We start from the raw sequence: 26,520 nt of genomic DNA, 5'->3' as shown, positions 1-26,520 counted from the left end.
GTATAGTATATTATATATAGTAAATTTATAATCTAAATCAATTTCAAAGTCGCATGCATTAAAAAGGCCTAAATAATTCATAAAAATAAGCATATTAAAAATAATCAAATAATCAAAAGGTAAATCATCCATTATAACAAAACACATGTATTCACAATCAAAGGTCAATAATCAAATATGTCAAAGTAAAGAATTAAATAATCAAAACAGATTAGCAATCTATCAATTAGCAATCAACAAAACTCATTTAACCGGTTACAACGCAACATAATTTCATCATCAAAATAAACACCTCAGTAGATGTTTGATGCATGGAGACCTGAGCTCCTGCTCAGGACAGATAACCTCCTCTAGCAGTGACAGACAGCAGACTGTCACAAACATTTCATTGTACAGCCCTTTGAGACACTTGTGATTTAGGGCTATATAAATAAACATTGATTGATTGATTGATTTTCCAACTTAAATAGCCCATAGCCCCGCCCACTAGCTGGGACCAATTTGACGGGGGGATTAAGAATACCGTTCTTTTGTAAAATACACCATAAATAACCATCACATGTCTGAAAGTATTCACATAGTACTTTTGCATTTGTAGATCAGTCATTTTTGTATACAGTGTATTCTGTCACGGTTGGGGGGTCGCATCTTTCTGCTGGGTTCGTTCTCCTGGGATGCAAACGGACCACTCCGGACAAGGCGTGCAAGTATGAACATGATTTAATCTTTGAAAATCAAACGTGTACCAAAAACAGAAAACAGGCAGAAAGAAACGTGCCAATCGCACGGGAAGCTAAGGTTACCTCTTAGCACAGGAAGCATAAACTCGGAGACAAGAAGTACTAACGTAACTGTTGTATTCAGCAAACTGAAGCCAGATTGAGCGTGGTGAGAAAGGTGAATAAATAGCTCTCTGATTAGTGGTCGACAGCAGGTGAGTGTGCCGACCACTAACCAGAGGCAGGTGAACCCAATTAATCCCCATGGAAACTAAAACAAACCCAGAGGTGCACAAAACAGGAACTTAGGGAGTCCAAAACTAACAGAACATAACCAAACAAAACATATTCAGGCTTGGATAACATAACTTTTGAATGTCAAGTGTCCTTCTGTAACACCCAGCTTTTGACAACCATGGTTTGGCCCAAATTAGGCCTAATTAGTCAAGGCAGGTGTGTTCACCTATATAAAGCCCTCAGCCCCACCCTGACTCTTTTAGCCACCCGTTCAGAGCAATGGTGAGTGACAGGTTATATTTTGTTTGACTGCATGCTTTTTACTGACTAATAAAGATGCTTTTCACTGACTAACAAGATTGAATGTTTGTAGTTTTTCCATGTTGAGCTTCCTTACAAATGTGCACGGTTTAAGAGGAAGTTTAAGGGCAAACAGTGACAGTGGGGGGGTCAAACTGTCACATCACCTCCCTCCTCTCCAGCGACAGCAAGTCCAGGGAGACGAGACAGGTAATCAGCTAGCAAGTTAGTTTTGCCAGCTCGATGTGTAATATTGAAGCAATATGGCTGTAACGCCAAGTACCATCTGGTGACATGGGAGTTCTTATCCCTCATGGAGTTGATCCAGCTCAATGCCCGGTGGTCCGTTTCCAGATCAAAGTTCCGTCCCAGAAGGTAATAACGTAGGCTGTCCAACGCTCACTTGATGGCAAGACATTCCTTTTCGATGGCAGAATACCTAGTTTCTCTGGGATGCAGTTTACGGCTCAGATAGAGAAGCGGTTGTTCCTCGCCCTTCTTTCCTTGGGCTAGGACGGCTCCAAGGCCCACACCGGAGGCATCAACTTGAACAGGGAATCGCTGATTGAAGTCAGGACTTTGTAAGACCGGGGAAGAGCATAGAATAGTTTTGACCTTCGTGAAGGCAGTTTCACATCTTTCTGTTCATTTGACTGGGTTAGAGGATGCTTTGGTTGTCAGCTAGACAAGAGGAGCTGTGATGGTAGAGAAGTGGGGCACAAATCTTCTGTACCACCCGGAAAGCCCCAAGAATGACCGGACCTGCTTCTTTGTCCGGGGTTTAGGACTGTCTTGGATAGCCTTCACCTTGTCCACCTGAGGAAGTATCTGCCCATTGCCAAGATGGCCAAGACTTAGAAACAGCATTCACTTTGCGTAGGTCATTACATAGTCGTATCGTGTTGTCTTTTTTAGGAACAAGGACAATGGGGTTACATCACTCACTGTTTAAAGGTTCAATCACTCCTAGATCCAGCATGGTTTGGATTTCATGGTTGAGGGGCTCCACCATCTGCTCAGGCACTCTGTATGGGCGCTGACGGATAGGTGTTGGGTTTTTTAAGTGAATGACATGTTCAATTAGTGGAGTTCTTCCTGGCTTTCCACTGAACAATACTGGGAATTCTTCACACACTTGCAAGAGTTTAAGGGCTTCTGTGGTATAGTGGGCATGGACAGATCTGTCTCCTCCACATCATCCTCCATTTCCACTTCCCGTGCCAGCATCACCTTTTCCACTTGCAACTCCTTGCTTTGAGTAGGTACTTGACTGGCCTGGACATCCTTTCCTTCCACAGAGGATTTCCTTTCCTTCTGTTCTTTCAGAAGGTTGATGTGGTACACTTCGGATGCCTTTCCTTTATCTGGATGTGAGATCTTATAGGTGAATGAAGACTTGGATCAAGGAACATGAGCCAGAAGATGGACTTGCTGCTAAACTTGCAGGCCAGTACTTGAACAACCGTGTAGCAGCCCGAGGTGCAGCCGACCAGTCACACCAAAGAGGTGTGCAGAAAGCAGGTGGTTACAGCACCTCAGGGGACAAGAGTGTTCCCGAGACAGAGTCCAGTGAAGGATCTCATCTGCTACCACTGTCAACAGCCAGGGCATCGAGCCTCAGTCTGTCCCTTGAACGGTCCCAAGCTGTCCAGCTTCTGTCATGTTCCCCATCCATCTGTCCCAGCGTCAGTCATGGCACCTGCTCTTGCACCTAATCCTGAACCTGAGGCCGAACCTGACACTGAGCCTATCATTATGCCAGCTTGTGTTAATGGCCGTCCAGTGCAAGCACTGTTGGACACAGGTAGCTCCATGACACTGCTAAACCATTCTTTTGTGTCACTTGCTAATCTTGACTATCAGCATGCCACAGCCATTTAATGTGTCCATGGTGATCAAAGAAGATATCCCGAGAAAAACAACATTTTTAAAATAAGATTGGCAACTGTGTGTGTTACTATTATATTATAAGATACTGTACTAGAGATGCAATGATTAACCAGTTTTACTATTAACCACATTTAAAAATGTCACAGTTATTAAATCGCAAAGGCTCCACTACACTGTGGTTTTAGTCCTCCCCACTTGCTTTACAAGGACATTATGCTGGTTCGTTATTTTGTTGCAAGCGTTAAGCGTTATGCACCTATTGAGAGACACGCTAGTATGCTACTGTTAAGCTTAAAAATGGCAGCAGGACAAAACAGCAAACCTTTCTAACCCCAAAAAAGCTGAAGTTGTGTGGGAACATTTCAGATATTTAGAAAATGTAATTGAAGACGATGGTTTACCCGTCTGCAAAACCTGCCAAAACCAAGTTGTGAATTGATTTACGTGGACCCCGACTTAAACAAGTTGAAATACGTATTCGGGTGTTACCATTTAGTGGTCAATTGTACGGAAATGTACTGAACTGTGCAATCTACTAATAAAAGTTTCAATCAATCAATCAATCAATGGCTTAAGGGTCTAATACGTCTGATATGGTGCAGCATTTGCTGCATCACCACCTAGCTTTACACGCCAAAGTAAAGGTAAGACATAATAATAACTGATTAGAATTGTGTTAGTGGCAAGTTACTTAAAGGAGCCATATGTAACAATTGCATGTCAAGTCATCGTTAAATGACCATGATATGTCGTAAGGCATTAATAAATCATGTTCTTTTCGAATACCTCTATAACTGATAACGGTAGTACATCCGGGATATGCTAATTTCAAAATTTGATTTACAGCCCCGAAATCTTGTTATTGTTTTCATTTCGATGTCCCGTCCTCCACTGTTTTAACCAATTAGAAAGTCTGTGAGTATGTTACATCCAGGTTGCCAGTTACGCACCGCCATCTTTGTTTAGCTCCTGCCACTGGTAAAGTTACTAAACATTTCAGACCTTAGTAAATCTAAAAGGCCTCGTTGCGATTCTCATCTTATTCATGACAAAGCCAGGAACAAAACAAGGATTTGTATCGAGGATGCCTTTGAAAGATGCAAACGATTGAAGGCGGAAAATTATTTTTCATCTGACCAAATTTGATAATTTCCTCCTTGATAGGTAAGGCAGGCATTTACGTTTTCTTATTACTTGTAATAAATGGAAATGGACATTTTGTATGTAAACTATATTGTCCAATACAGTCTATGATCTTGTCTAACAAAGCTAGTACAAACGTTTGTATGTTCGTGCAGCGAATGCTTAGCATGCTAGTCCGGTCAATGGGAGCATACGTATAGCCCAGTTCATTACACATCAACATATATGCCCGTTAGTCTGTTTGTCGATATGTAATCGAACTGAGAGGGCAAAATATATTTTCGACAAATCAAGCCTATGTGGATATGTGTAGTGTCAGTGCCTATTTCGTTCTCAATATGCTGATACACTGAGGAAATGGGTTCCAACAATATCATGGCAATGTGAAACGTATGGAGACAGCCAAATTACATGATGAAATAATTCCTCATTCATATTGTGGACTACATGCACCAAGTTATATGGCAATCTGAAACGTTTGAAACAGTAGCCTATAGGTATAATCCAATCCAATCCTATCCAATCCACTTTATTTATATAGCACATTTACACAACAAGAATGTTTCCAAAGTGCTGCACAGCCATGTTAAAAACAATATTAAAAACAATATTATGCTACACCAATGACTGAATAAAAACAAAAAATAAATGAATAGAAAACCAATATAAAAAATAAATACAATTTTAAAGGGTAAAACCAATTAAAACAGTAAAATAGACATCACAATTTATAAAAAAAAACACGGAGGACAGAAGACCACACAACTCACGTAGTGTTAAAAGCCAAATAATAAAAGTGGGTCTTAAGACGAGACTTAAAACACTCCACTGTGGAAGCAGTTTGAACATGGAGGGGCAGAGGTACTGGTAAACTGTCTCCTCTTTAATTTTGGGCCGAGCTGGATTCAGCTGCATATCTGGCAACCTCAGTCAGGGAGAGGAGGAAGGAACTACAGAATTTTGACCGTGATTGCAGTACCATTTCTGGCCAGATTCTTACATATGGCTCTTTTAATGAAGAATTGAGGAAGTAGGTAGTAAAATACAAACATGTCACTTACAATCAGGAGACTGTTGAGTCAGTTCAGTGTAAACAAACAGCAACAGACACTCCTGCATGTCAAGAGCTTCATTCAGTGACCATTTAATGTTAGAGTATGCTTTTTCCTGTTTGTGTTGAATAAACTATAGGCATTGTAAGTTATTATAGCAATTCTAAAACACTAACTTAACAACAAGGGCTTGTAGAATATCAGCACTTCACCATGGGATCTAATTGTGTGCATTCATGTCATCAATGCATCATAAACTAGATTAAAAGAAAAAAAGGCATGGATGGCAGTTGATGACAATAACACCTGAGTTTATACCTACATGTCAATAGAGTTAGTTAACCTTAGTCTTATGTTAATAATATCAATAATAATAATATCCATCCATCCATCCATCCATTTTCTACCGCTTATTCCCTTCGGGGTCGCGGGGGGCGCTGGAGCCTATCTCAGCTACAATTGGGCGGAAGGCGGGGTACACCCTGGACAAGTCGCCACCTCATCGCAGGGCCAACACAGATAGACAGACAACATTCACACTCACATTCACACACTAGGCCCAAATTTTAGTGTTGCCAATCAACCTATCCCCAGGTGCATTTCTTTGGAGGTGGGAGGAAGCCGGAGTACCCGGAGGGAACCCACGCAGTCACGGGGAGAACATGCAAACTCCACACAGAAAGATCCCGAGGCCGGGATTGAACTCACGACTACTCAGGACCTTCGTATTGTGAGGCAGACGCACTAACCCCTCTTCCACCGTGCTGCCTATAATTATAATATAATTAGTTAAATTATTTGTTTTCAATAATACTATTTCTTTATATTTATTATTTCATACTGTTATTTGACAGTAATAAGTAACACATCATGTCTGTGATTTTATAAATTTTTTTGTTGTAAAAAAATTATCAATACAAAATAATCGTGATAATTGCGAATCCGTGTTTATAATAAATAATAAATGATAAATGGGTTATACTTGTATAGCGCTTTTCTACCTTCAAGGTACTCAAAGCGCTTTGACAGTATTTCCACATTCACCCATTCACACACACATTCACACACTGATGGCGGGAGCTGCCATGCAAGGCGCTAACCAGCAGCCATCAGGAGCAAGGGTGAAGTGTCTTGCTCAAGGACACAACGGACGTGACTAGGTTGGTAGAAGGTGGGAATCGAACCAGGAACCCTCCGATTGCTGGCACGGCCACTTTACCAACTTTATCAACAATCTATAATCCCTATACTGTACACGTTTTCATGTTTCTTAATTAGTACATCTGCTATTTTAAACCCCTGAAAAAAATACATATTTCAATCAAAAATATCCTTCTGATGTCTTCACAGCTCACTTATTAGAAATGAACCATTTAAACATGACAAAATAGCGATTTCATTTATATCGTCATACATATCGATATCGACTGATATGAGAAACAAATAATGATACGATTTTTTTTCCCAGATCTTTCAGCTGTACTCAGTCTTATAGAAATGCGTCTTTAAAAAAGATATTTGATTTGCAAATGTGAGGTCTTTCCTCTCCCACACGTTTCCTCTGCACCGTTTGTGTGTTTATTTGTTTTCATTTTCTGATGGGGTGTCACAAGCATGTTAGACGGATCTCGTTTTGTCAGTGCATTTGTTTCCCTTTCCCCTTCCTCCTATTTTAGTCCCCGCCACTTCCCCAGCTCTCATTCAGCAAAGGAAAAGGGCTATGGTGACCCTTCGACCCCAATCTCACTTGAGACAAATGAAGCAGCCTCTCCTCCCCCCCCATCTCTCCTCCACTCTCCCTCCCTTCTTCCTAATGACGTCTTTGTGATAGCCGTGACGAACAGTGCGATCTGCTACTTTTCCCTCCTCCCTGGGCGAGGAGGCTATTGGAGAGGGGTTCGGTGTATTATGTGCATGTGTGTCTGTGGTGTAAATATTGGTGTCAAACGCAGAGGGCACACCTCTCACCAGCGACGGGAGCGACACAGCAGAGCGAGCAATTATGTGCATTGCGCCAAACACAAAAGCATTACGGCAGCCTCTTATCTGACTTCTCCCTCCCCGTCTGCCTTGCATTCTCAGCACCTCATTGGCAAACATGCGCCGTTTATCTGGAAGTCTCCACCTGTCTCTTCTATGGCTGCGATTATTTCTCTCCCCCTGGTTGCTATAGGCTGCTTTGGTATGCAGGTGTCTATAGCATGCAGGCATATTGAGTCTAGGAACTTAGGAAGGGCACTTTGACTCCAGTCAGTTCCCTGTGGACTGGAGCGACTCTTCTGTCATTTGCTACTGGACTTTTTCCTAACAAGGCTTGCATGCTGATATGTAGGATGAGATTGTGCTGTAAAGCATAATCCACTACACACTAGGTTTGTACGGTATACCGGTATTAGTATAGTACCGCGATACTAATGAATCATATTCGGTACGATACCGCCTCTGAAAAGTACCGGTCCCGCGCCCCCGTTGTCGTCACGTCGTGTCATTGCTGGTTTTACGAGCAGAGGAGCATGTTCGACGGCACACAATCACGGAGTACTTACAAGCAGACACAGTGTGTAGACAGAAAAGGGAGAACGGCTGCATTTTGGCTTAATAACTGACGATAAAGGTGAAGTTATAACACTGAAACGCCCTCAGGAAGAGGTGCTTTAAGACATGGCTAGCTAGCTAGCTAGCGGCTAACGTCCATCCGCAGTCTGCAGTGTTTTACTACTTCTAAATTACTAATCCTCGCCTCCATGGCGATACATAAAGTGAGTTTCTTACAAGGATCATCCCTGCAGGACGAGGAATAGCTAAACATGCTTCACTACACACCGTAGCTCACCGGCGTCAAAATGTAAACAAACGCCATTGGTGGATCTACACTTTGACATCCACTGTAATGATATCAAGTACAGACACGTATCTACTCGATACTACTATGATTAGGTCAATATTTTTTGGCATCACAACATCTTTGTTTTAAAAAAAAATTATATTATGTTTATAAACTCAGGAAATATGTCCCTGGACACATGAGGACTTTGAATATGACCAATTTATGATCCTGTAACTATAGGTATCGGATTGATACCCAAACAGAAGAATAAGTGATTATTACATTTTAACAGAAATGTAGACAAAACATGTCAAAACAGAAAGTAAGCAGATAATAACAGTAAATGAACAAGTAGATTAATAATTAATTTTTTACCACTTGTCCTTAATAATATTGACAAAATAATAGAATGATAAATGACACAATATGTTACTGCATATGTCAGCAAACAAACTAGGAGCGTTTGTTTGTTTACTTACTACTAAAAGACAAGTTGTCTTGTATGTTCACTATTTTATTTAAGGACAAAATTGCAATAAGAAACATATGTTTAATGTACTGTAAGATTTTTTGTTAAAATAATGCCATTGTTTGTGGTCCCCTTTATTTAGAAAAGTACCGAAAAGTATCGAAATAATTTTGGTACCGGTACTGGTACCAAAATATTGATATCAGGACAACACTACTACGCACCAAGCAATCTGTTCGTGATATCTTTTGTGTAGGAATGTGCCAATGGATCGGACATCGATCAGTATCGACAGATATTGATTTTGTTTTGCTCAAGCAATTGTATATAATACAAGAGAATAAGAAATACAAATATTCTTAAACTTTCAACAGCACTCACAAAACTACATTGAAAACATTTCAATTAATACACGTAATCAGTATTGGTATTGACCGATCTCACTCATGGATGATTCGTATCATCGGAACATCCCTAATTTAGTGGTAACCCTGCAACTACAACTGAAGAGTAGGCTCTTGCTAACAGAGGCCGGGCAGGAAAGAGTTAATACGCCGCTGCTCTCCTCAGCGCTTGATGACATCAGTATTGTCTTTGCATCCATGAAATTAATTTTTCTAATCTTAGTCAGCAGGAGCGAGGGAATTTGCACACATTAATACGGAACTCGATCTGTAGTCGCCCACTGCTGCAGTCTCACTTTCTTCCTCCCCCATCTTTTCTCTCCCCCTTGTTTCTATTTTTCCTTCGTTTTCTAAAACAATAGGCCCAAAGGCAAAAAAGGGTTTCAAGCCTCAAACGCGTAGTTTTGTTCTGCAGGCGGAGGCATGGTCGGGCCCCGCTGCGTAATAGAAATTGGTGAGGGCTTTGCTGCATGGTATAAATAAATAACATAAAAGACAAGAGTGATTGTCCCAGCAGACCGAGCGGCTCTCACTGCAGCATGTTGATTCTCCAGAAAAGAGACACACACGGAGTATAAAGAGGATCCATAGACAATAATTATCCTTATTTGTTTCTACTCACAAATTCACACGGCTAAAAGGTTTCATTACATAGGAATAAAAAAAGGCTGTAGTCGCTGGAAAAAAAAACACGAGGCCTCTCTTTTTGATGTTTGTTTTTAAAGGTGGTATTCAAAGCGATTTCAAAATACGGTGGTAGCTCAGTTTTTATTTAGCTTTCTGTAAAAGTCGATCCAAAGCGTAATTATTTTAAAACCAAATTATGTTTCACTATAAGAAAGATTGCACTGTATTTTCCGGACAACACCGCATCCACCAAATTTTAGAAGAAAAACATATTTTTAGGTATATTAGCCACACCGGACCATAAGCTGCAGATATATACCGGTACGAAAGGTTTTGCAAATGTTTATTTACAGTCCTTAATTGTCCAAATTAATTCCAAACAGTGCCAACACACGGCAGTAAAACAGCTGATCAAACAAAACAGAAGTCAGCGTCATGGATCCACTTGCTGCGGAAGTTAGCTTTCCAATCAGCTAAATAACTCCATGGTGACATTTTGGGGATTTTACGAAACAGAAACAATACAAAAAGAATGATAGATAGAAACACAGACACTCGTACACATGTTAGCGTATTCGCTAATGCTGACGACACTGTCTTGATTACATTACGATAGCACGTACAAATATGCATGGAAACACTCCTACAGACTTTACACATGGGACGGTTTCATAACTATGAATTGCTTTAGATATATTGCAAAACTTAGACGTTGCTTTTAGTGATGAATGAAGAATCCTTTTGAGTAGGAACGCTATGGAAAATTGTACTTCCGGTTCAAAGGACGAAACAGGAAGTACATTTTCAACTAGCAGCACCTGCAGTGAACGAACTCATCCAAAAGATGGCACCATAGCACAAACAATAACACACCCTCTCAGTATCTGTCGGTGTGCCATGAAAACTATTTATTGAATACAAAACAATATGGCCGTTAACGAAGAAAAATCAATACATTAACCACATATTTATTATGTTCAAAAGCGTGGGAATAAAGTAGCGGCTTATAGTCTGCAAAATACGTCATATCCAATTATTCCGTTCTAGACACCCAAAGGTATTAAACCAAAACACATTTTATAAAGAATAGTTATATTTTTGCATGCAGAAAAAAAAAAGCGAAATTTTTATGAATGACAACTGGGCATTTGAAATAATTTGGACTTTTATTGGAAACTCTTGTTGGCAATGAGTGGAAGAAGGGGCAAAGGTATGAGGGGCCGTTAGGGACATTATTCAGAATTACCTCTTACATACATTACTGAAATGCTCTCACATAAACAACTGAAATCTTGTTCTTTTATACACACTACTGAAACACTCTTATAAACACTACTGAAATGCTCTTACATACACTACTGAAATGCTCTCACATAAACAACTGAAATCTTTTTCTCTCACACACCCTACTGAAACACTCTTATAAACACTACTGAAATGCTCTTACATATACTACTGAAACACTCTTATAAACACTACTGAAACACTCTTATAAACACTACTGAAATGCTCTTACATACACTACTGAAATGCTCTTATAAACACTACTGAAACGCTCTTATAAACACTACTGAAATGCTCTTATAAACACTACTGAAATACTCTTACATACACTACTGAAACACTCTTATAAACACTACTGAAACACTCTTATAAATACTACTGAAACACTCTTACATACACTACTGAAACACTCTTATAAACACTACTGAAACACTCTTATAAATACTACTGAAACACTCTTACGTACACTACTGAAACACTCTTATAAACACTACTGAAACACTCTTATAAACACTACTGAAACACTTATAAATATAAACACTACTGAAACACTCTTACATACACTACTGAAACACTCTTATAAACACTACTGAAACACTCTTATAAACACTACTGAAACACTCTTATAAACACTACTGAAACACTCTTATAAACACTACTGAAACACTCTTATAAATAGTGCTGAAACACTCTTACATACACTACTGAAACACTCTTATAAACACTACTGAAACACTCTTATAAACACTACTGAAACATTCTTACATACACTACTGAAACACTCGTATAACCACTACTGGAATGTTTTTGTCTCACGCACACACACACACACACACACACAAACACACACACACACATGGAATTATTTTTCACTAGTATGTATAAACGGATTTCACCTGTGTGTGTGTGTGCTTTTTACACGTGTGTGTGAGGGACAACAATTTCAGTAGTATGTGTGCAAAGATTTCAGTTATGTGTATGAGCGCATCTTACCATTGTGTATACGAGCATTTTACCACTATGTGTAAGAGCATCTTACTAGTGTGTGTGAGCGATGTTGCATTCCGGTTCCGGTATAATCCCCGCCCCTTTTCAGACAAGTTTATTTTTATTTTTTTTAAAGCCAAGTTGTGGACAAAATGTCTGCCGACAAGTAGCTTAACCGAGGCGGGAGCTCCACTTCATAATTTGAGGGCTTCAGCGGAGAATATAAGAACACTTTCAATGCAACAAGGGTCGCGTTGCCGCCGTGGGTCGCACCTGCAGGACGCGGCACCTGAGCGGCCACACAGCGGTGCCTTTCTCCTCCCGACAGCCAAGCAGCCTGGAGCACTCGTTCCATTGCGAGTGTGCACCGCACACATGCAACGTTTTAGTTCATGGACATCGGGGCAAAAGGAGGTAATTAGACATTATTTATTTCTAAATGATTGTTGAATCACACGAAATGTAAGACAACATGGCATTGTAGTGAGCTACAATGGTAACATGTCGAAATGTGAGTAACGTCGTGTTACGTCAGTAGCTAATCATACACTAATGATAATGGATTGCATTTATTTAGCGCTTATCATCGACTATATAAGGGGTCCCCAAACTACGGCCTGCGGGCCGGTTACGGCCCTCCAAAGTCCAAAATCCGGCCCGCTGGAAAAAAAAATACATTGTATTATTATTTTTAATCTGTCTTTTCTAATCCATTTTTTGGTGTCCCCTAGCCGCTCAGGCAAATCATATTGTCTACAAATGCATTTCCCTGTATGACATATATTGTCTTAGCTGTTTTCATGTGATCTGATTGTTACATTCTTATTTCAGAGTCACCACACAGCTGCATGACCATTTCAACAAGGATGGAATAAACAACCTCTGGATTCATGGAACTTCTCTGCACACAAATATATTAATTGGAATATTCAATACATTTCTCATAAACATATTAAATATCCTTTTTTTTTCTCTCAAAAAAGGTTCCCTATGCCTTATTTATATACTTTTCAATGCTTCTTGTAGTCAGACAATAGATATTGTTTGTCTAAAATTATAGTTTAAGTTAATGTGTTAATATTTACACCTAGCCCCTAACCTAAATACAATAATCATAAGACAAAAAAATTGTGTATCACAAACGTTTGGGACAAGTTTGGGGAGATTTTGACAAAGTGTGTGTGGTGGTGGGGGCTGGATGACATTGCTAGTCAGAACATAAAATAACTTAAAAACATCAACCGTAGAAACATAAATGTTCACAGCACAAACGTATTGCAGTGTTATTCTGATATTTGCAATAATAAAGTGGGCAACTTCATACAGGTCTGTATAACAGGTTCCTTATTTATTTATTTTTTACAAAATGTTTAAACAAAATGTTAATTCGCAGAATACACTGCACAAGTGAAAAAAACATTTTAACAAACCTTATTATTCCCATGTTGTCCACTGAATAAAGTGCAGAATTGAAGTGAAAATGTCTATTCTATACTTGCCATCATTTTCAAGTGGGTTCACTTGTTGAAAAATGTTCATTGTTGTCTCATTAATGTTTACATCTATGTCTGGAATTACACACCGACAAGTATTGAAAGGATATGAATAATGAGACATAAGGAACCATTCTGAGCCAAAAAAGGTTGTTTTCAACAAACTGTTGAAAATAATATTCACAATGTTTCTATGTGAAATGTATTGAATATTCCAATTAATATATTTGTGTGCAAAGAAGTTCCATGAATCCAGAGGTTGTTTATTCCGTCCTTGTTGAAATGGTCATGCAGCTGTGTGGTGACTCTGAAATAAGAATGTAACAATCAGATCACATGAAAACAGCTAAGACAATATACGTCATACAGGGAAATGCATTTGTAGACAATATGATTTGCCTGAGCGGCTAGGGAACACCAAAAAATGGATTAGATTAGAAAAGACAGATTGAAAATAATAATACAAAAAATTTTTTTTTCCCAGCGGGCCGGATGTTGGACTTTGCTAAATAAATGCAATCCATTATCATTAGTATATGATTAGCTACTGACGTAACACGACGTTACTCACATTTCGACATGTTACCATTGTAGCTCACTACAATGCCATGTTGTCTTACATTTCGTGTGATTCAACAATCATTTAGAAATAAATAATGTCTAATTACCTTTTCCTCCTTTTGCCCCGATGTCCATGAACTGAAACGTTGCATGTGTGCGGTGCAAACTCGCAATGGAACGAGTGCTCCAGGCTGCTTGGCTGTCGGGAGGAGAAAGGCACCGCTGTGTGGCCGCGTCCTGCGGGGGAGACCCATGGCGGCAGCGCGACCCTTGTTGCATTGAAAGTGTTCTTATATTCTCCGCTGAAGCCCTCAAATTATGAAGTGGAGCTCCCGCCTCGGTTAAGCTACTTGTCGGCAGACATTTGGTCCACAACTTGGCTTTAAAAAAATAAAAATAAACTTGTCTGAAAAGGGGCGGGGATTATACCGGAACCGGAATGCAACATCGCTCACACACACTAGTAAGATGCTCTTACACATAGTGGTAAAATGCTCCCATACACAATGGTAAGATGCGCTCATACACATAACTGAAATCTTTGCACACATACTACTGAAATTGTTGTCCCTCACACACACGTGTAAAAAGCACACACACACACAGGTGAAATCAGTTTATACATACTAGTAAAAAATAATTCCAGGTGTGTGTGTGTGTGTGTGTGTGTGCGTGAGACAAAAACATTTCAGTAGTGGTTATATGAGTGTTTCAGTAGTGTATGTAAGAATGTTTCAGTAGTGTTTATAAGAGTGTTTCAGTAGTGTTTATAAGAGTGTTTCAGTAGTGTTTATAAGAGTGTTTCAGTAGTGTATGTAAGAGTATTTCAGTAGTGTTTATAAGAGTATTTCAGTAGTGTATGTAAGAGTATTTCAGTAGTGTTTATAAGAGTGTTTCAGTAGTGTATGTAAGAATGTTTCAGTAGTGTTTATAAAAGTGTTTCAGTAGTGTTTATAAGAGTGTTTCAGTAGTGTTTATAAGAGTGTTTCAGTAGTGTATGTAAGAGTATTTCAGTAGTGTTTATAAGAGTATTTCAGTAGTGTTTATAAGAGTGTTTCAGTAGTGTTTATAAGAGTATTTCAGTAGTGTTTATAAGAGCATTTCAGTAGTGTTTATAAGAGTATTTCAGTAGTGTCTATAAGAGCATTTCAGTAGTGTTTATAAGAGCATTTCAGTAGTGTATGTAAGAGCATTTCAGTAGTGTTTATAAGAGTGTTTCAGTAGTGTTTATAAGAGTGTTTCAGTAGTATATGTAAGAGCATTTCAGTAGTGTTTATAAGAGTGTTTCAGTAGGGTGTGTGAGAGAAAAAGATTTCAGTTGTTTATGTGAGAGCATTTCAGTAGTGTATGTAAGAGCATTTCAGTAGTGTTTATAAGAGTATTTCAGTAGTGTCTATAAGAGCATTTCAGTAGTGTTTATAAGAGCATTTCAGTAGTGTATGTACGAGCATTTCAGTAGTGTTTATAAGAGTGTTTCAGTAGTGTTTATAAGAGTGTTTCAGTAGTATATGTAAGAGCATTTCAGTAGTGTTTATAAGAGTGTTTCAGTAGGGTGTGTGAGAGAAAAAGATTTCAGTTGTTTATGTGAGAGCATTTCAGTAGTGTATGTAAGAGCATTTCAGTAGTGTTTATAAGAGTATTTCAGTAGTGTCTATAAGAGCATTTCAGTAGTGTTTATAAGAGCATTTCAGTAGTGTTTATAAGAGTGTTTCAGTAGGGTGTGTGAGAGAAAAAGATTTCAGTTGTTTATGTGAGAGCATTTCAGTAGTGTATGTAAGAGCATTTCAGTAGTGTTTATAAGAGTATTTCAGTAGTGTCTATAAGAGCATTTCAGTAGTGTTTATAAGAGCATTTCAGTAGTGTATGTACGAGCATTTCAGTAGTGTTTATAAGAGTGTTTCAGTAGTGTTTATAAGAGTGTTTCAGTAGTATATGTAAGAGCATTTCAGTAGTGTTTATACGAGTGTTTCAGTAGGGTGTGTGAGAGAAAAAGATTTCAGTTGTTTATGTGAGAGCATTTCAGTAGTGTATGTAAGAGCATTTCAGTAGTGTGTATAAGAGTGTTTCAGTAGTGTGTATAAAAGAAAAAGATTTCAGTTGTTTATGTGTGAGCATTTCAGTAGTGTATGTATGAGGTAATTCTGAATAATGTCCCTAACGGCCCCTCATACAAAGGTATGAGGGGCCGTTAGGGACATTATTCAGAATTACCTCTTACATACACTAATGCTCTCACATAAACAACTGAAATATTTTTCTCACACACACACTACTGAAACACTCTTATACACACTACTGAAACACTCTTATACACACTACTGAAACACTCTTACATACACTACTGAAATGCTCTGACATAAACAACTAAAATGTTTTTCTCTCACACACCCTATTGAAACACTCTTATAAACACTACTGAAATGTTTTTCTCTCACGCACACACACACTCACCTGGAATTATTTTTCACTATTATGTATAAACGGATTTCACATGTGTGTGTGTGTGTGCTTTTTACACGTGCGTGTGAGAGACAACAATTTCAGTAGTATGTGTGCAAAGATTTCAGTTATGTGTATGAGCACATCTTACCAGTGTGTGTGAGCGAGGTTGCATTCCGGTTCCGGTCACCAATAATCCCCGCCCCTTTTCAGACAAGTTTTTTTTTTTTTTTAGAGCCAAGTTGTTTGTGAACAAAATGTCTGCCTAACTGCCGACAAGTAGCTTAACCGAGGCAGGAGCTCTACTTCATAATTTGACGGCTTCAACGGAGAATATAAGAATATTTTCAATGCAACATCTGTCGGGCTGCAGCCGTGGGTTACACCTGTAGGATGCGACACCTGAGCGGCCACCATCTCCTCCTGACAGCCAAGCAGCCTGGAGCACTCGTTCCATTGCGAGTTTGCACCGCAGCATTAACAAGCGCAACGTTTCAGCTCATGGACATCGGGGCAAGAGGAGGAAAAGGTCATTAGACATTATTTATTTCTAAATGATTGTTGAATCCCACGAAATGTAAGGCAACATGGCATCGTAGTGAGCTAAACAGTTAGCCTTGTGTGCCTCCACTACAAACACGTTAGCAACTAGTGTTTCTGCAGCTCCTAAGAGTCTGACATCTATTGCAAACTTGCCGTTTGTCTCGGAGGAAGCGGAAAAAAGTACACAGTCAAATCAGCTAGTAATGTTTGCAGCGTTGTTGCTATGGTAACATGTCGAAATGTGAGTCACGTCGTGGTACGTCAGTAGCTAATCATATACTGATAATAATGGATTACATTTATTTAGCGCTTTTCTATCGACTAGATAAGTGGTCCCCAAACTACGGCCCGTGGGCCGGTTAAGGCCCGCCAGCGTCCAAAATCCGGCCCGCAAGAATTAGTTTTTTATTATTATTTTTAAATCTGACTTTTCTGATCCATTTTTTGGTGTCTCCTAGCCGCTCAGGCAAATCATATTGTTTAAAAATGCATTTCCCTGTATGACTTATATTGTCTTAGCTGTTTTCATTTCAGAGTCACCACACAGCTGCATGACCATTTCAACAAGGACGGAATAAACAACCTCTGAATTGTGTTCTTCGACTAATTCCAAAGCATGATGCAATTAATTGCCATGATATAGCGATGGACACACAGTGATAAATGCGTTCAGTGGCTATACTGGATCTGGGCCGCCCTGGGTGGCCAGTCAAGGGTGTTGGAGGTGCCAAATTTGGCTCTCTGTCTGGCCTCATGTTCATGCAGCACATTGCGAAAACATCTATACAATGATCCTAGAAGGTTCCGGACATCCGCATCATCACACACACCAAGAAATGCAGATACAGTTTGAGTGTGCTCATTAAGCTCTCGATAAAGCCTCTCCTGATGGAAGTTATCAGTTTTGAAGCCTCTCAATGCAGTGCAGAACACTAGTAAAAAAAACAGAAACCATCCTCTCCATTGCCTCTCACTTCAAAAAAATAAAGCTTGAATCTGAAAAATGAAGACAATCATATGAACATACGTTGTGGATGAAGCAGGAAGTGCTTGTCACCGTATTCCATCGTTACCGGAATACACGGTCAGTCCATGCGCGCACGAAGACAACGTCACTTCCGCCAAATTGTTTTACGCAATTATGATCATGCCCGTCATACCAGTTATCATGGTTTTCGCTTTTGTAATCATTATTTGAATAACAATAACATATAAAAGATTACATACAAAACAAATGTTACTTAAGAATACAGTATTTATTTTGAAACCGTACAGCAGCCATAAATAGCAAATACATATTTTTTACTATTACATTAAACACAACAATTCACAATACTGTTCATTTAAAAGTCTAATTTTTTTAATGTTACAGATAGATTTTTGTTAAAATGGGATGAGTTAGTGGTGCCCCTGTGTGTCATTTATTGCGATGACAGAAAAGTAAAAGTGGTTGAAAATGTGGCGATAATACTCCCTTTTTTAAATGTACAATTTGTTAATTTTTATAATATTGTTCCCTTTTACTCGGTAAGTTATAGTTTTATACAAAACATTAAAATAACACAGAATATGACGTAGCAGACTCCGTCGTAAAATTTTCAAGTTCCGGAACTGGCGTAGTCTACGCGTATGCGTGGAAAGATTGTGTTTTCTGCTATCAATGGAGTAGTGTGCTACAAACTTAGCAAAATGATATGTACGTCACTGTTTGGAGGAAAACAAAAGGCCATGGAACAGCAATGACTAGAATGGTGCATTTTTCTTTAAAGCTATTTCCATAACAAAGATATTTAATATTAAACATTTTCAAATTAAGTATTTACAAATTATTTTCGTCATAATTTTCAATCATTTAACAATATATTTAAACAACACTAACAAAAAACAAGAAACGTAAGGAATAACAGTTAAAAGTGTAAAACACAAATCAAATAAAATAAAAGCATCATATTATATATTGTTTTTTCTTTGATATAATGTTTTTTATAATGTTCCTGAGAGGGACAAGCGGTAGGAAATGGATGGATGGATAATAAAATGAAAAAGTATTTGGTTTGCATGAAATAACATTGTATTTATGAATAAGACCCCGGAAAGGAGAAACTGTAGAAAATGGATGAATGGAATATGTAATACTCCTAATAGACACAGCAATTTGACAGCATACTCAAGTTTTTATGACATTTACCTTGTAAGAACAGAACCCTTTCTTTGAACTCAAACAGTGTATTATAACTACTAAACAGTATATTGTAAGTACTAAACAGTATATTGTAAGTACTAAACAGTACAACAGAAAGTTCAGTCCAGAATAATTATGAGATTGGACATTCATGGTTAATTGACTCTTTTTCAATGGGACAAAAAAGAGCATTCTAAAGAAACAGCCTGGATGAATTTAGACAAAATAAATTTACAAGGTAACATTTGTGACATGATTGTAAATTTATTTGGGATAAGAAATGTGTTATGTTTAGTCCAATTTTTTTCAAAATGAATATGAGGTAAGAAGTTTCTCTGGGACACAACCCTTTTTGGTGGACAAGTTCTATCAGAATTATTTGTCTTCCTTGTGTGTTATTGTTACATTTACTAACTAATACGTTTTTATTTAGCAATCATTAAGCTTGGAAACACTTACTCCATCTGTTCATTCCGTAGAGAAGACTTTAAGAGCTGAAGAAGCTGGACTGAAATGCCATTTATAAATCTTTTATTATCAATAGGATTCATGTCAATAATATATTTTCAACAAATTATTATGTTTCAATGAAAGTCAATTTCTGTCAAAAAAAGAGGATATATTAGTTTTCTTTTTAAATGTTCTTGTAGTCAGACAATATTTCCAGTATATTAATCAGAATCAGAATCAGAATCAGAATAGTTTTATTGCCATTGTTTGAGAACGGGTTCACAAACTAGGAATTTTTCTTGGTGCAAACGTGCGACATAAAACACATATAACACATATTTGGTATAAAAAGAGCTGTGACTGAGCTATCAGATAGACTTAGAAGGGATTCAAGGAATTCAAGGAGCTGCTGTTAGGAGTTCTTGTTCATTTGCCTGATGGCCGAGGGGAAAAAACTGTTCAGGTGGCGGGAGGTGTGGGTCTGGATGGAGCGTAGTCTCCTGCCTGAGGGGAGAGGGGAGAATAGTGTGTGTCCAGGGTGAGAAGAGTCAGCTGTGATCCGACCCACACGCCTCCTTGTCCTGGAGGAGAACAAGTCCTGGAGGGATGGGAGCTTGCAGCCAATCACCTTCTCCGCAGCACGTACGATGCGTTGCAGTCTATTCTTATCCTGGACTGTGGCGCCGGGGAACCACATTGTGATGGAGGAGGTCAGGATGGACTCTATGATGGCTGAGTAAAACTGCACTAGCATCTCGGTCGGCACCTTAAGTTTCCTCAGCTGCCGCAGGAAGTACATCCTCTGCTGGGCCTTCTTGATGAGGGAGCTGATGGTCAGCGCCCACTTGAGGTCCTGGGTGATGGTGGTGCCCAAGAAACGGAAGGAGTCCACAATGGGGACGGGGGTGGGAGAGTCAATCAGGGTGAGGGGGGATGGTGGGGCTGTGACTTTCCTGAAGTCCATGATCATCTCCACTGTTTTCTGGGCGTTCAGCTCCAGGTTGTTGAGGCTGCACCAGGACGTCAGCCGGTCCACCTCTCTCCTGTAGGCGGACTCATCGCCATTCGAGATGAGTCCGATGAGGGTGGTGTCATCCGCAAACTTGAGCAGTTTTACGGATTGGTGACTGGAGGTGCAGCAGTTTGTATACAGGGAGAAGAGCCAGGGGGAGAGTACACAGCCCTGAGGAGTACCAGTGTTTGTGGTTCGACTGTCCGAGACAATCTTCCCCAGCCTTACGTGCTGTCTTCGGTCTGTCAGGAAGTCATTAATCCAACTGCAGAGGGAGTCGGGCACGCTGAGCTGGTAGAGCTTGTCTCGTAGCAGTCCTGGGAGGATGGTGTTGAAGGCAGAGCTGAAGTCCACAAACAGGATCCTAGCGTAGGTTCCTGGGGAGTCCAGATGCTCCAGGATGAAGTGGAGGGCCAGGTTCACTGCATCATCCACAGACCTGTTGGCTCTGTAGGTGAACTGCAGTGGGTCCAGGAGGGGGGCGGTGATGTCCTTGAGGTGGGGCAGGACCAAGCGCTCAAAGGACTTCATGACCATAGACGTCAGCGCGACCGGCCTGTAGTCATTTAGTCCTGTGATCCGTGCTTTCTTGGGGACAGGGACAATGGTAGAGGTCTTAAAGCAGGACGGCATGCGGCATAGCTCCAGAGAGGTGTTAAAAATGTCAGTGAAGACAGGAGCCAGCTGGTCCGCACAGTGTCTGAGAGTGGAGGGGGAGACACCATCCGGCCCGGGGGCCTTCCGCGTATTTAGCTTCAAGAACTGCCGGCGTACATCCTCTTCTTTAATGGAGAGGGTCTTTACAGTCTTATTGTGTTTTTGGAGTCCTGTGATGTCATTGGAGTCCTTTGAGTCCTTTAACTCCTTTAATGATGTGCTGGCATTGGTGGGGAGGGTGATGGTGGGGGGAGCATGGCTTTGATGAGCTGAAGGCCGTTCATGATAACAGTAATGTGTGTTGAGGCCCTGAGCGAGAGTCCGGTCATTCAGGGCCTGGGGGGTTTTGGGCTTATAGTTCGTAAGGGCCCTTAGACCTCTCCAAACTGCCGCATAATCATTGGAGCGGAACTGTTCCTGTAGACGGTTAGAGTACACAGATTTAGCTTTCTCCACTTCCCTGGTGAAGTGGTACTTCGCTTCTCTGTATGTACTTCGGTCCCCGCTTCTCCACGCAGCCTCCTTCTTCTTGCGCAGCTGTCGGAGCTTGGGTGGGAACCAGGGCTTGTCGTTGTTATAACAAACCCTGGTGCGCGTTGGAATGATGCGCGCCTCATTGAACTGTATGTATGAGGTCACAGTGTCCGTATACTCGTCCAGATTGTTCGTGGCCGCTCCAATTGCCTCCCAGTCTGTCGTTTCCCAACAAGCACGCAACTCGTCCACAGACTCTGCGGTGAAACACTTAATGTTCCTCATAACAGGTTTAGCCAGTTTCAGTCTCTGTCTGTATGAAGGGATTAAGTGCACCATCACGTGATCTGATAGTCCAAGAGCAGCGCGCGGGACTGCATGAAAAGCCTTGCTCAATGTAGTGTAGCAGTGATCCAGCGTGTTCTCCTCTCTGGTTGGGCATTTAATAAACTGTCTATACTTTGGTAATTCCTGGCTCAAATTTCCGTTGTTAAAGTCACCAAGCACGATAACAAGAGAGTCAGGAAAAGACCGTTCCACATGTAAGATCTGTCCTGCGAGCGCGCGCTGAGCGTCACGCACGTCCGCGCCGGGCGGGATGTAAACAGCCACGAGAATGAATGAATGAAACAATCTCACGCGGTGAGTAAAAGGGCTTACAGTGAATTAATAAATATTCCAGAGAAGAAGAACAATGTTTAAAAATCGCTGTCACGTCTGTGCACCAGCTATTGTTGATAAAGAAGCATAGTCCCCCACCTCTTTTTTTGCCAGAGAGCGCCGCGTCTCGGTCCGCGCGGAGGAGATGAAAGCCCTCCAGTTGAAGCGCGCTGTCCGGGACACTTGCGCTCAGCCAAGTCTCCGTGAAACACAACACACATGATGAGGAGAAGTCCTTGTTCCTTCTCATCAGCAACGCTAGCTCGTCCATCTTGTTGGCAAGTGAGCGGACGTTGGAGAGGAAGATGCCTGGTAGAGGCGTGCGTAATCCCCGTCCGCGAAGACGGACAAGTGCGCCCGCTCGCTTTCCTCTTCGGTGCGGTTTCCCTCTTTTGAGCACAGAATGGACCAAATCCGCAGCTGACGCTAAGATGACCGGTAACAAGTCCATAGGGATGGTGGATCTGATGTTCAGTAGCTCTTCACGGGTGTAAGAGCACCCGGAAACACAATTTATGTACAAAAACAAACAAAACAGAGCGCACGAAAGCACCGAGGCAGCCTTCATCGGCGCCATGATGATGAATTTTACATGATAAATGGAATTTTTACCTGATATTGGATAGGCTCCAGCACCCCCCACGACCTTGAAAGGGACAAGAGGTAGAAAATGGATGGATGGATGTTTCGACTGTCATTTGCAGTCTTCTTCAGAAGGGCCACCTGACCACTGTGATGTGTTGCCTATTAGCTCCTCCCCCATTGACCATCAAGTAGTCTGCCTGGTTGTCCAGGCCTATAAGAAGAGCTGATAGGCAACACATCACAGCAGTCAGGTGTCCCTTCTGAAGAAGACTGCAGATGACAGTCCAAACAGGTCAGGTAAAGATTCCCTCTAATATACTGATTGTCTGACTACAAGAACATTTGAAAAGTATATGAATAATATGACTTAAGGAGTTTTTTTTGAGCAAAAAAAAAAAAAAAAGGATATTTAGTATGTTTCTATGTGAATTATATTGAATATTCCAAACAATATATTTGTGTGGAGAGAAGTTGTTTGGAAGCCAACTTCCATGAATCCAGAGGTTGTTTATTCCATTCTTGTTGAAATAGTCATGCAGCTGTGTGGTGACTGAAATAAGAATGTAACAATCAGATCACTTGAAAACAGCTAAGACAATATAAATCATACAGGGAAATTCATTTTTAGACAATATGATCTGCCTGAGCGGCTAGGAGACACCAAAAAATGGATTAGAAAAGTCAGATTCAAAATAATAATTAAAAAATGTTTTCTTGCGGGCCGGATTTTGGACGCTGGCGGGCCTTAACCGGCCCACGGGCTGTAGTTTGGGAACCACTTGTCTAGTCGATAGAAAAGCGCTAAATAAATGTAATCCATTATTATTAGTATATGATTAGCTACTGACGTACCACGACGTGACTCACATTTCGACATGCTACCATAGCAACAACGCTGCAAACATTACTAGCTGATTTGACTGTGTACTTTTTTCCGTTTCCTCCGAGACAAACGGCAAGTTTGCAATAGATGTCAGACTCTTAGGAGCTGCAGAAACACTAGTTGCTAACTTGTTTGTAGTGGAGGCACACAAGGCTAACTGCTTAATGGCTACAATGCCATGTTGCCTTACATTTCGTGGGATTCAACAATCATTTAGAAATAAATAATGTCTAATTACCTTTTCCTCCTCTTGCCCCGATGTCCATGAGCTGGAAAGTTGCGCTTGTTAATGCTGCGGTGCACACTCGCAATGAAACGAGTGCTCCAGGCTGCTTGGCTGTCGGGAGGAGATGGTGGCCGCTCAGGTGTCGCATCCTACAGGTGTAACCCACGGCTGCAGCCCGACAGATGTTGCATTGAAAATGTTCTTATATTCTCCACTGAAGCCCTCAAATTATGAAGTGGAGCTCCTGCCTCGGTTAAGCTACTTGTCGGCAGTTAGGCAGACATTTTGCTCACAAACAACTTGGCTTTAAAAAAATTAAAAAAAACTTGTCTGAAAAGGGGCGGGGATTATTGGTGACCGGAACCGGAATGCAACCTCTCTCATACACACTGGTAAGATGTGCTCATGCACATAACTGAAATCCTTGCACACATACTACTGAAATTGTTGTCTCTCACACGCACGTGTAAAAAGCACACAGGTGAAATCCGTTTATACATACTAGTGAAAAATAATTCCAGGTGTGTGTGTGTGCGTGAGAGAAAAACATTTCAGTAGTGTGTATGAGAGTGTTTCAGTAGGGTGTGAGAGAAAAACATTTTAGTTGTTTATGTGCAAGCATTTCAGTAGTGTATGTAAAAGTGTTTCCGTAGTGTGTATAAGAGTGTTTCAGTAGTGTGTATAAGAGTATTTCAGTAGTGTGTGTGGGAGAAAAAGATTTCAGTTGTTTATATGAGACCATTTCAGTAGTGTATGTAAAAGTGTTTCAGTAGTGTGTATAAGAGTGTTTCAGTAGTGTGTATAAGAGTACTTCAGTAGTGTGTGTGGGAGAAAAAGGTTTCAGTTGTTTATATGAGACCATTTCAGTAGTGTGGGCTCTGTACCGAGGATGTCGTTGTGGCTTGTACAGCCCTTTGAGACACTTGTGATTTAGGGCTATATAAATAAACATTGATTGATTGATTGATTGATAGTGTGTATAAGAGTGTTTCAGTAGTGTGTATAAGAGTGTTTCAGTAGTGTGTATGAGAGAAAAACATTTCAGTTGTTTATGTGAGAGCATTTCATTAGTGTATGTAAGAGGTAATTCTGAATAATGTCCCTAACGGCCCCTCATACAAAGGAATGGAAGAGCTACATAGACACAAAGGATGGGCGATATGGCCTAAAATCAAAATCGTGATATATACTGCAGCTTTCTGTGATAAAAATATATATCACAATATATTTGTTGTTATAAGGGCTCCTAATTTCGATGCGGATGCGGTAACATATTACGTAATTTGTAGTTGTATTATTTTATCAAAACTATTATTAATCTACTTGCCAATTTCCTGCTAGTAGCTGGTCATTTTCTGTTTTACCATGGTTCTATCTCACTTCTGTGAAAATATGACAAACTCTTATCCATTTGTTGTTTGGATACTTTGCATTAATTTTGAGCGACACTACAAATTTGGGTATCGATGAAATACCAAGTAGTTACAGGGGCAGTATTGGTCATATCAGTGTTGATACTGATATTTAAATTATTAAATTATTAATTTTCTGTTTACAGTTATGAGACAAAACACTGGAGGGTGGTGTACAATATATATTGAATAATTAAATTATTGTGTACTATTGGCTTCAAATTAAATCCTTTATTTGCCCTAAAAGCCCTCCCGTGTCATTTTCTGTTTTACCATGGTTCTATCTCACTTCTGTTAAAATATGACAAACTCTTATCCGTTTGTTGTTTGGATACTTTGCATTAATTTTGAGCGACACTACAAATTTGGGTATTGGTGAAATACCAAGTAGTTACAGGAGCAGTATTTGTCATATCAGTGCTGATACTGATATTGAAATTATTAAATGATTATTTTTTGGTTTACAGTTATGAGACAAAACACAGGAGGGTGGTGTACAATATATATTGAATATTTTAATTATTTTGTACTATTGGCTTCAAATTAAATCCTTTATTTGCCCTAAAAGCCCTCCTGTGTCCAGGGACGTATTTCCTGAGTTTGTACTGTGAACAGTCACAAAATGACAAAATATATTTTCATAGTAAAAAGTATCGATCTAACCACTGCAGTATCAACCTATACTGATTCTATGAATGGTATCATTACTGTCATATTTGTATCGATCAGCCTTTCATTGTTTACATTCAAGAACCCTAGTTTAGCAGAACCTCCTACGGTGTGTTGTGTAGCATGTTTCGCTATTCCGCATCCTCCAGTGATACCAGTAATTGTAATAAACAGTTTATTTGTCGCCATGGAAGTGAGGATTGCTCACTTAGAAGTGACTTAGCACTGTGGAGGACGTTAACTTGCTACACAAATGATACAGTGTGTTGAGGACGCGCTTGTTCACTTTTCGCTGTCAAATTTGTGGGAAACACCGAGAATGTGTCATCGACATG

At 40.1% G+C, this 26,520-nt stretch overlaps 1 protein-coding gene and 1 long non-coding RNA gene across 6 annotated transcripts in view; one reads left to right on the top strand and one right to left on the bottom strand.

Annotated features, from left to right (window-relative positions):
• arid1b (AT-rich interactive domain 1B) overlaps window positions 1–26,520 on the top strand; it is a 692,248-nt gene that overhangs the window by 118,338 nt on the left and 547,390 nt on the right. The gene's annotated exons all lie outside the window — the stretch shown is intronic.
• LOC133646518 (uncharacterized) overlaps window positions 1–26,520 on the bottom strand; it is a 52,649-nt gene that overhangs the window by 757 nt on the left and 25,372 nt on the right. The gene's annotated exons all lie outside the window — the stretch shown is intronic.

Source organism: Entelurus aequoreus, linkage group LG03 (assembly GCF_033978785.1).
Source record: "Entelurus aequoreus isolate RoL-2023_Sb linkage group LG03, RoL_Eaeq_v1.1, whole genome shotgun sequence".
Taxonomy (NCBI): Eukaryota; Metazoa; Chordata; class Actinopteri; order Syngnathiformes; family Syngnathidae; genus Entelurus; species Entelurus aequoreus.
This window is presented reverse-complemented; position numbering and strand designations above follow the sequence as displayed.